The following is an 11,893-nucleotide window of genomic DNA, read 5'->3' as shown; positions in this document are numbered from 1 at the left end:
GTGATGGGGTGGAGGTGTGTGCGAGCACCTGGGTGCGGTGTGCAGATGGACAGCCGACCTGGTCCCAGGACTTCAACACCACAAAACTTCCCAAGGGACGGGGCTGCATCTTCAAAGTCTGCCTTTGCGTCCCCAGACATCACAGGCCCCCAGATCTCCCTGGCTGCTCCCCACAAAGGCTCTGCTAGAGTGAGAGAGCCCTGACTGCCACATCCTAGCTGTGTGACCTTGGGTCGGCCCCTTCCCTCTCTGGGCCTCAGTTTCCTTTGCTGTAAGAGGAGGCCTGCTCCCTTTGTTGGGAGGACTGAGCGGAACTTCAGCTGAGAGACAGCTGCCTGGGGCCTCAGCAGACATTCGACAAGCACCCTGTCTGAGTCTAAAATCCCTCCTCCGAGTCCCTGCGGTGGGGCCGGTGCTCTGCAGCTGGGGCCTGTGTTTCCAGTCTCCTCAGTGTCCCTTCTGTTCACCTTGTGCCCAGCCAGGCGGAAGGCACATAGAGCCTGGGCTACTGGTCCACTGCTGTCCTTGCCACCCCCGGTGTCTTCAGTAAGGGCTTGTGGAGAGGCAGGTGCAAGGGATGGGGGTCTCGGGAGTGAGGAAGGGAGGGCTCTGCTTTCTCTGGGTCGTGCATTGAATAAATGTCTTGGGCCGACATGGTGCCAGGCGGCGGGGGACACGGGGAGGCGGAGGGGCTGGGAGGCCTGGAATCAGAGCTGCCTCTGTCTGAACCCAGACCCCGCCTCCTCCCAGCTGCGAGCTTCACTTTGGGGCAACCTACTCCCCACCTCCCCCCATGCCTCAGTTTCCTCCTCTGTGAGCTCTAAGTGAGGCTGGTGCCTTGCACGGGACCTGGTCCCTGAGCCGCAGGCTTCGTGGACAGTTTATCAAACAGCCTGGATGAGTTTGATTTTGCTCCAGTCACTTGCCTCCCAGCTGTGCTTGGTCAAACCGCTGCTCCCTGGCCCTTGACTTGCAGATTTTTAATCACTTTCAATTTTAAAAAGCAGAGGCCTGTGCGTTCTAATTCTCCAGTCTCTTCCTTCACTCTTCCCTTCCTGCTTACCCGGCATCAACAGGTGCACCCCCTTCCTTGCAGCTGGGGAAGGGAGATGCCTGGCGGGGTGCCCTCCAGTAAGGCGAGGGGACGCTGGTCCTGGTGGCCGGAGTCTGTTACTGGAGGCAGGTATAATCTGGGGCAACAGGAAGTGTCTCACTCCCTCTCCTGCATAACATTGTCAATACTACTGAATGCTTGGGACAGAAATTTCTTTGTTCTGTGCACACTGTTGATGTGAGCAGAGAAAGAGGAGGAGGAGGGGGAAAAAATCTCAGGAGTGTGCAGTCCCTTTCCTGAGGGTCTGCAGGGCCTCCTTTGTCTGAGGTGGTCCTGGCAGAGGCCTGTCTATAGCCAGAGGGACCAGTGAGATGGTCCCTCCCCACTGCGGAGCTGCTTGGCATGGTTTGGGGAGTTCCTCCCTGAACATTCTGGACTAATGGTACCATTTAGATCAGATGGGTCAGAGAGACCCCACAGAAAGGACGCCTGCCTCCACTCTGGCCGTTGCTCTGGGGAGATGGGGACAGCCCAGGTGCATGAACCCCATGGCACTGACCCCTCCCATCCTACCTGTGACCCTCATTTTCCTCTGTCTTGGCTCCTAGGAGCCCTGCCCTGGGTGGATGGAGGGGCAAGGTTTGGAGAAGAGAGTGAGCATGGCTCTGCTGAATCCCACCAGCGGAAGCTCTCGCCTCCAGGATGGGCCAGAGTACCAGATTAGGAGCCTGAAGGGTGGGGTCTAGTCCCCAGTTACCCCGTAATAAAAGCAGAAGTTCCACTCCACCCACAGGGAGAGTGCTGTGCTGGGCACTTACACGTGTGTCCTTGGAGAATCCAGCCCACAGCTCCCTGAGGTCGGGGTCCATCTCCACCATCTGCCTCTTGATTCTGTGTCAGTCTTTCTTCTGCTCGCCCACTGACCTTCCAGGGCTCCCCCAGCGCACACCAGAGGCCAGAATGAAGGGTCCACTGACCATGGAGGATCTAGGTTTTCTGTTACAGAGATTCAGTCTGGCTGGGCCTGACGGGAGAGAGCGGAGGTGGCACAGGGCTGCCTTGCACAGGTGTTCAGGTTGTGTACTGCACAAAGGTGCCTGGCCTGTGAGAGCAGCTGTTGATGAAAACATAAAGTGACTTTAATGAGACTGTGTGGGCAAGTGTGTGAATTTGGGCCTGTGCTCCTAGGGAGCCAGGTAATTCTTTACGTGACCCTCACACAGGCCAGAACACCCTCAGGGAGGCAGGTAACTGCACACTCCTGTGTGCACACGTACACACATGTATACACATGTAGCTGTACCATCCCCGCTGAGCTCAGGAAATGCCCCAGGGTCCCTCCCCCTGCCTGCTGCTCTCAGACTGATCTCTGCCCTCTCCGGGTTCCCCGCGGGCAGACCTGAGACAGGATTTGAGAAACAAGCAGAAACCAAATAAACGAATGCATAAAGGAGAGGGCAGGCGGCTGAAAATTCCAACCTTGTACCTTGACTTCGTGGGCTGAGCAGCGCTCTGGACCCTGGCAGGCTCTGGGGTCTTTGCTGGGTGGAGGGAGTGCGCTTTCTCTCAGTTTAACCCCAAGTGGTTCTGGGCTTGAGTCCGCAGCTTCTCCCAGCCCAGACCTGGGCCCAGGGACCAGTGCACTGACTTTGGAAACTGAAGTTAAAGCACCCAGTGGCCACCCGAGTGTCCACTGGTCCAGCAGTCACCACAGGCCCCGGGGAGTGGTGAGTGCCCAGGATGGGGCAGATGCCTTACCAGGGCCCCAGGGGGACCGTCCAGGAGTGCCTGGCCTCCTTCCTCCTTCCTCCTTCCCACAGGCAGCGTAGGCTCCCGGCCCCCCAGGTGTGGGGCTGGGGTCTGGAGGCAGGGGCAGAGGTGGGCAGGGAGGGAGGGGGAGCTCTGTCCCCGCCAGCCTGCGGGGAGTCTGCTCACCCCACCCCAGGCTCTGTAGAGAGGCTGGAAGACAAAGCTATTTTTATTTATGATAGTGTCAGTGGGCTGGCCTCTGTCTAGACAGCTGGTGTTATCATTCGAGGCCATCCTGGAATGCGCAGCCCCATTTATTGAGAACAGAAGACAGTGTGCAGATTAAACAGCTCATAAAAATAAGCTGGGAACAACACTGGGCCGGGAAGAGCAAGGTAACCTGGCTAGGTCAATTGTCCTTGTTTGTTTTGGACCCAGGGGCATTTTCAGAGAAAACAAAGAGTGATGTGGCCCCGGGGAAGCCAGCAGCTCTGCCTGTGGCCCTAGGCAGATATCGTGGGGGCAGGCTGCAGAGTCTCTCCCTTGGGGGCAGGAAGGGACAAAGGGGACAGGCCTGTGGAGCAGTCAGGGCTCTGTCTGTAGAAACCTTGGCCTCCGCAGGGCTGCCAAGCACCCAGCTGCCCTCTCCTGCCCTCAGCGCAGAGGCCATTGCTGTCATCCTGTTATTTGGGCTTCAAGGAAAAGCCAGACTCTGGGTGATTGATCAAGGAGACAAGTGTCCTGGGCGCACATTGACCACTTCATATGTTCATTCATTCATTCATTTATTCACTAATTCATCTGTTCATTTATTCATTCAGTCAATCAATCCACAAATGTTTATAGCATTTATAACATGCCTGGCAGTAACTTGGGTCTTATCTTCAAGATACTTCCAGGGGAAACAGACGTGAAAACACAGACTTGGGTCCTGGCGTGGAATGCCAATGATCTGACCTCACCACTCCCTTAGTTAAAGGGCTACTTGGTGCCCACGAGAGAGAGAGGCTGGCACCCCAGCCCAGTCTTCCTCAATGCCAGCGTCATGTCTCCGCAGTCTCTGCCCTCAGCCTGCTGTCTGCACCCTTCATCCCAGTGCTGATGACCCACCCTCCCCAGGGCCCCCCTTCCCCTCCTCGGAGCCTCTCCACGGGCTGCTCACTCTGTTCTAGATGGCGTTCCCTTAGGTCCCCCCCGACTTCCCCACCTCAGAGAAGCCCTCACAGCCCTGCCCCAGACAAGGGTTCTCGAGGCCACCTCTGTGGGCTGCAAAGCCTCACTTTCCCCCTACCCCTGCAGGTCCTGGGGGTGGGGGCTGGGAGCTGAGCACATGTGCGTGTGAGCCCTACGGGCCGGGGCCGGAACCTGCTAGTCCTGTGCGGATGGCGCACCAGCTGCCCTGAGCCTCAGTGTCCTCGTCTGCGAAGCGCGGATGAGCTCGGCCCCCCCACCCTGGGGGGAGGACGGCATGGATGAGAGAGCGCTGGCACACCGTGACGATTTCCCGATGCTAACGCGTGCTACTGTTCTGTCATTGTCACTTAATCCACTTTCTACCTTCAAGACCTGCCCCAAACCCGGTGCAAGCTGGGTGTGGCGTGAGCCAAGTGACAGAGGGAGGTTTTCTGGGAAGTCTCCCTTTCTGTGAGCGGCTCAGGGATCAGCTTCTAAGCTCCAAACACAAAAAGGTCAGTTCTGGGGAAGGGGAAGAAAGAGGAGGCAGCAAGAGTGGCCTTGACCCAGTCCTTCCGGAGGGACAAGTCTGCTGTGGTGCGGCTGCTGTGTGGACACAGCCAGGCGGAGCTGGCGGGGCCCAGGTCTGGGCAGGAGAGGGTTCCTGCAGGGTTATAGCCTGGCAGGGCCCAGCTCTGCTCCCAGCAGACAGTCCCAGCTCCCCTCGGAGCCTCGGTTTCTACTTCTGGGGAAGGAGGATGCTAGGATCTCCCCTGTGGGCTTGCCCGGGACAGGGCACCCAGTGCTCAGGTAGCGCTGGATGCTGTGTGGACGCCTGTGTCCACCGAAGGCCAGGACATGACAGCCCTCGCCAGATAAATCCGTCAGGCAGACTGGGCCCAGGGGTCCGCTGGGTTGGGAGAAAGTAACGCAGCCTCTTGTGGTATCTGGTGCTCTTCCAAGCACACCCTGCCTCCCACCCCAACCCCCGCCGGCACCAGCTGAAGGTAGCAAATTCCCTCTTCTGGTTGCCCTGACGGATGCCTTGGCCTCTCAAAGTCAAGGCCTCCATCCTAACACAGCTCCCTGCCTCGTCCCTCGGCCTGGGGCCTCCGTGGTCAGAGACGCCTTGGTTGCCTTTCCTTCACCTTCAGAAAGCCCGAGGGTTTCTCCTGCTAGCCCTCCAGGCCTTCAAGAGCTAAGCCCCTCCCTCTCAGCCTCTTCTCTCATTCACCCCATGTGCATTTGCTGAACACCTACTGTGTGCCCAGATAAAGTGGGAACCAGACAGGCACGACACCCACCCTCCCATTCCTGTGGCAGGTAGGGTCCACTCCGTCCTGGGGCTACACTCAGGGTCCAACACAGTGTCCAGCAAAGTCAGGGCTTGGTGGACACCTGCTGAATGAATGAGCACGTGGCTGCCAGGTGGCAGAAATCTCCCAACAGCCTGAGGGAGGTGACAGAGACTGGGGTCAAGAGCCCAGGGTTTGGTGCCAGTGAGGCCTGGTTTTGAGTTCCGGTTTCACCACTTCAGCTGTGTGACCTTGGGCAAGTGAATGAGCCTCTGAGCATCCGAGTTCATGGCAGCACCTGCCATGGAGGTCTGCCGACTAGATCGCACTGGAACCCAGGTCTCAACTCTGAGTCCTTTTTTTGAACCCACTACCTTCAGGAGGAGCTGACGCCAGCTCCTCCAGGACTCCTGCCCAGGAATGACCCTGGGGAAGGCAGGCTCAACTTCCCTGGGGATGCTGGGCCCTGTTCCCCCCACCGTGCCCCACGGCACAGCAGCAGCAGCTTTGCTGGGCTGCCCCACTGACACCCCTAGGCCTGGGGATCACTGTGCACAGAAGAGGTCCAGGAGCACAGGACCCCACCTTCCCAGGACCCCCTGCACTGCATGCGCTGAGTGGGCTCCACACAGCCACCGTGATGCTCCAGAAAAGCCAGACACCAAAGGGTGGAGCTAAAGGAGCCACACAGATGGGCCTGGGCTCTTCTAGGTGTATAGACTCTGGTGAGTTTTGAGTCTAGAGCACCCAGGAGAATTCACAGCCAGAGCCTGCGCCGGGAGCTGCCCAAAGATGGAAGAACTTTTGTATGTAAACAGAATAAATGACCGACCCCGGATACCTGAAGTTCTGGGTTTAATGCTCCTTCAAGAGGCTGCCTGTGGGAGACAGAGAGGCTGTGAGCTTAGACAACATTATTATCATTCATAACAGTAGTTTACTGTTTCTACCCAACCCTTAAATGGCACTCGCTATGTGTCAGCCAATGTTCCCTGTACCTTACAAAGAGCCACCCAATGAGGCAGGTCCTATCACCATCCCCATTTTACAGTGGAACCTACACAAATAGGCTCACTTCCCTCCCCCTGGAAAACTCCTATTCATCCTTCAAAGCCCTGCTAGGGCATTCCTGCCCTGATCAACTGGTGGAGCCCATCACTTCTAATTTTATATCACTTTGATGCGAAGCCCCATCTCCCACATCTGCTGCTCTGTGTCCACCCATTGGTCTTGCTCAGAAGCCTGGTTTTCTGAGTCTGAATCCCTGGCATCTCCATGTGTCTGGCACAGAAAAGGGGTCAAGATGTGTTTGCCTAATGGGACCACGGAGGCTGTGGCACCTCTTCTCCTTACTCCCACGGGGCCTCCTGCAGGAAGAGGTCACTTGTCCCCTGCATAGGTGGCCAGGATGACTTCAAGGACCGGTCCTCCGGAGGTGGGTCTGGGTGGGCTGCTGCTTCCCTTCATCCCCAGCTCACCCTTCCAGGAAGCCAGGGGTGGGGGTACTCAGAGGAGGTCCCCAGCCTCTGGGGACGGCTACAGGGAGCGTGAGGGGAAGCCCCAGGACCAGAGGGAGGGGCGCTTTCCGGGAGGGCCAGGCATGGATGCTTATCTTCCCTACTTGCTCATAAACAGACATTATAGCAACTAGACCTTGGGCATGCTTGGACTTCACAACTTCTCACGGCGTTGCCCCATACCCAGACCTCATTTGATCTTTGCAACACCATGAGCTTGGCTGGAAGGTATCATTAGTCCTACTTCACAGAAGAGGAAATTGAGGCTCTCGTAGGTGGTATCCAGAGCCATGGGGTTGGTGACTGACGTTCTGATCTAAACCCCAGACCCCGGCCTTTCTGCTCCCTTGCCTGTGTCTCTCTGCACTTCTGTAGGCTGTTGGGGGCATCATACACCCCGCGGTGGGAGGGCCTGGGAATGCCCTAAGTCCCACCACCATTTCTGGACTGGGAACACAGACACGTGGGAGAGGACGCCCTGGTCGTAATCTCTCTCTGGTTCTCTGCAGGATTCAGAAGTTAAAAGGGAGCAGGGCTGGGAATGGGTGATGCAGAGAAGTATGTCGCTGAGGGCTGTCAGAAAAGGTAGGCTAGGGGGGTCTCCCCTTGTACCCCAGGGAAGCAGGCCCTCCAGGGCCCCATGAGCTGCTCCCCACAGCCCCGCTCCTCCCAGCACGGCCCTCAGAAGGAGAGCCAGACGCGGGCGTGCTGGCCCAGGAGGTTTCCTGCCCAGTGGACAAAACATTTCTGGCGCTTCCAGGAGGGGACTGAACACTTTGTCCACTTTGGCGGACTTCAGGATTCCTGGACGGACACAAGTGTGTTTCACATGCAACAAGATTAATTGCACAACCTCCCCACCCCCAGCCCAGGCTCCTCACTGCCCCACCCTCTTCCCTGGTTGCCTGCTCTGTTCCAGAGCAAACTTCTGAGAATTCATTCCAAGTGGCCTCAGGAAGTGAACACTGAAATCATGTGTCTCTCTCCACTGGCCTCATTGGTGGGGAGAGAGGCTGAGAACCCCCCACAACCCTGCATCCTGTGAACCCCAGCATGCTGGAGCATCATGGCCCTCTAGACGGGGTTGGCCTCTGGCCTGACGTGGTGGCCTCGACCCCAAGCCTGGTCTTACTGGTGCCTCTCTGGAACTTCCCTTGTTCGCTGGGATTTCCAGGAGGTTGGGAACCTTCCAGAACTGCCCTCCCCCAAAGAACTGTGGTCCCATCCCCGGTGCCCTGTGGCCTTCCACACCCCATTTGAAGAGGCCGGCCAAAGTGGGACCAGAATGGAAGAGCAGGAATGAAATGATGAAGTCTGTGTCCACACCTGCCAGGGGACAGCCCTGGCACGTGGGGCCTGCTCCAAGGGTGCCTCCTTGCCAAGCTGTTTGTAGGGTCTCAAGGCTGGTTTTAGACCCTGCCTACCCCAGCGGGTCCAGCAGTGAGAACATTCCACAAGTTTAGGGTGCCTGCAAGATGCTCTGAAGTCAGGGTCAGGCTGCCACCCCAGGCAAGTCGGATGCTTTGGAAAGCAGTCTCCCACTCTGGCTCCACTCAAGGCAGAGCAGGCTTGGGTTGCACGGGAGGGAGCATCCAGGCCGCTGAACAAAGGCCCATGGGCGGATGCCAGGGCCCCAAACCCTTTGGGGCAAGATGAACTCCGGCGGGAGGCAGGCTGCTAACCAGTAAGCAAGTTGTAAAAACCCAACTCAGACACAACATCTGGCAGTGGCTTCAAATAGTTCTCTGTCTGAAGTTGGAGTTGCTCGTGGCCCTCCAGTAAATCAAACCATGTGCAGAGAGGAGCCCTGGGCCGACCTGAGGCACCCTGCTTGGCCGGGTCCCAGCCGCGCCTCCAGTTTCTTGTGCTCTTTAAATAGCCTGGGGTTCACATTCCATTTCCTTGTACGATCTGTTTGAGCGGGCCTGGCTGGGGACGCTGCTGGGAGGCAAGCTGCCTCCCTGGGTCCCAGAGAAGGATGGAGGGAGGGAGGTCGTGAGACTCCACAGGAAACTTGGCACCTGGGGCCTCCTGCCCCTGGCTCAGCCTCGGTTTCTGATGAGCAATGCCCGCACCTTTCCAGACCCTGGGACCCACTCACTATAGCTGGTCAGAGGGAGACCCGGAGAGAGGGTTCACATCCTCTGTCCAGGGACAAGTTTCCAGTTCTCTCCACATCCTGGCCTGAGCTTGGCCCTGAAGTTCCCATACACAGCCTGGGCACCCACCTTGTAGAAAACATCTGTCAATCCAGAGCTGACCTGCTCTCATGGGACTGGCTGTAGGTGGCTGGGGCAGGGGTAGGTGGGACTGTGGCTAATAATGCAGGGACTTCTTGCCCCTTTGGCAGCATTCATCACAGGCCTGGCCTTGGCTATGTTTTCTACCTTCATCGTTTCATAAATCCTCATGGTCATCCTATCAGTGTACTGTTATGAACTCTGTTCTAAAGATGTGTGTGTGTGTATGTGTGTGTGTGTGTATGGGGGGGTGGGTATAGCTCAGTGGTAGAGTACGTGCTTAGCATGCACAAGATCCTGGGTTCAATCTCCAGTACCTCCATTAAAAATTAAAAAATAAAGATGTGCCCAGAGGGTTGAATGGTGGCCCTTAGGAAGATACATCTGTATCCTAACCCCAGGACTGTGACTGATCTTATTTGGAAAAAGGGTCTTAGATGCCATTGAGTTAAGGATTTGGAGATGATTTCATCCTGGATAACCTGAGAGGACCCTAAATCCAGTGCCAATTGCCCTTATAAGACAGACACGGAGACATAGAGGGGAGAGGGTCATGTGACGATGGAGGCAAAATTTGGAGGGATGTGACCACAAGCCAAGGACTGCCTGGAGCCTCCAGGAGCTGGAAGCAGGAAGGATTTTTCCCTAGCGCCTCCAGAGGGAGCACGGCTCTGTCCACACTTTGATTTTAGGCCTCTGGCTTCCAGAACTGTAAGAAAATAAATGTGTGTTGTGTTAAGTCACCCTTGCAGGGTAGTAACTCCTTGCAGCAGCCACAGGAAACTAGTACAATGTGGAGATGGGGGTCAGAGAGGCTGAGCAAGACCACATAGCTCCTGACTGCTGGGCACTCTGCTGCCTGATTATGAGACTGATTTTTAGAAAAGTGACCTTGTTTCCATCCAGAGGGACAGAAGCTCCCAGGCCCAGGCAAATTCCCTGCAGGACGTCCTCCTGGGAAAGGCTAGTTCCTGTGCAGCGGCTGCAGGAGGCTGGAGCACAGACAGCGTCTCTGGGCGTCTCAGGCAGTGTGCAAGTAATCACACCGGCTGCTTTTATTGACCCCTTACTATGCGCTGGGCAGTGCTCTGAGTTCTTCACAGACACACTTTAAAATGGTGAATCTGATGATGTGTATATCTCACCTCAATCTTCAAAAAGAGCCAGTTGGGAAATAGTGAGGTAGGGGTGCCTCATACCGGTATCCTGGTGTGCTCAGCCCTAAACCTATGATGGCTCAGTGGCCTCTGGGAGGAAAGTGTGGGTCCCACGTCACAGATGGGGACAACAAGGCTCCTGGGGTTCTTATTCCCCTCCGGGCAGTAAGGAGGGGAGCTGGGCTGGAATCCCGGGCTGTCCTGGCTCTGGATGGTGTCCAGACCCTGTCCCCATCACGCAGCCCCAACACACAGATCAGCTGGAAGGTGAGGGCCTTTGCTTTGGGGCTGGAGTTTACTCTGCCTGTGTCATCAACAGCCCAATGGCGGCTTCGCTTAACAGAAATCATTGGGAGGGCACTTCATAAATGGGCTTTGGTTGAAAATTTTCAAAATGTGGGGCCCAGGGACACAGGTGGGAGGGGAAGTGGAACGTCAGGGGACATGGTCCTGGGTGGGCTCTGAGGTCGTGGGAAGTGGCCTCGAGCAGCTCCCCAGTGGCCGGCCCTACGGGACGGCGCAGGGGCAGCTCTCAGATCCTGGTCTGGCTTTCCAGGGACTAATTTCCTTGGGGAAAACCGAGGCTCAGGGGAAGAGCCCAAGGCTGAAGCTCCTCCGCCCCCACCCCGGCGTTTCCCCTGGGACCCACCTTGCTCACTCCTCCGAGACAAGCACTTCCGTCGCAGCCCCAGCTGCCTGGGGCTTTTGCTCACGGTCTGAAGCAGGGCGGGTAGAGCTGATTCCCATGGAATCTTCCACCCTGGTGCTCGCCAAGCTCCTCTGGGTCACAGCCCCTCTCGGGCCTCTGCAGGAAGTGGGGAACAGTGGCGGTGGCGGGGGGCGGGGGAAGTGGTTGGTGCTCTGCATGGGTATAACCTTGCACGTAATTCTGGGGCCCCAGGGACCCCTCTACTGCATCAAAATTTCTGGGATTTTGTTTTTTCCCCAAGGTCACCTGGTCATTCAGATGCAAGAGGTACTTGTACTTCAAATTGAGGCCCCCAAACTAGGTCCTGTTACTCCTGCACTTCTGTGAGACACATTCTTAGGGGTGGCTGTGAGATCCACCCTCAAAAGAGTCAGGGAAGGGATACATGAGGCCTCTGCTTTTCCTGTCTACAAAGTAGATCCAGAAGAGGCTACTGCTGGGCTGGGCGGGAAGACAGACCCGGGGCAAGGTCAGTGCCACCTTCCATTTAGCTAGTTTCCCCAGCCTGGGCTTTTCCAGCGAGAACATTTTCTCTGCCCAGAAATATCATTATCAGACCAGCAGCTGTTCTCCGGCCCAGGAATAAAGGTTCCAGAGAAGTGTTAGCTTCTTTTTCTCTTTAAAAAAAGAAAGGAAAGTCAGAGCCCTCAGAGGACACGGAGGCCTGAAGCTGGGACCGGATTTTGCCGAGGACACCAGGAGGCCGGTTGCTGGTCCTGCCCGCCAGCAGTTGAGCCCTGAGAAGCCCTCCAAGAGCCCTGAGTGGCTTCCTCTGCGTTTGCTCGGCCAGGACATCATTTGTTGATTCTAGAGCCCAGTCCCTAGCTCATGATTTCCTCCCTGGTTGCCATGGCCCCGCACAGACAACACAGCAACTCCTGGCCCCAGGCAGCTCATTTATTTCAAATATTCCTTGCAGCTGGCCTCCAACCATGTTTGGGTGTCTGGACTGGAGCATGAACTAATTGCTCTGTCTTCGGCCCCCTCCCCAGCTCCCCC

The sequence above is a fragment of the Camelus ferus genome, chromosome 13 (genome assembly GCF_009834535.1).
Source record: "Camelus ferus isolate YT-003-E chromosome 13, BCGSAC_Cfer_1.0, whole genome shotgun sequence".
Lineage (NCBI taxonomy): Eukaryota > Metazoa > Chordata > Mammalia > Artiodactyla > Camelidae > Camelus > Camelus ferus.
The sequence above is the reverse complement of the archived record's forward strand: the minus strand, read 5'-3'. Positions refer to the sequence as shown.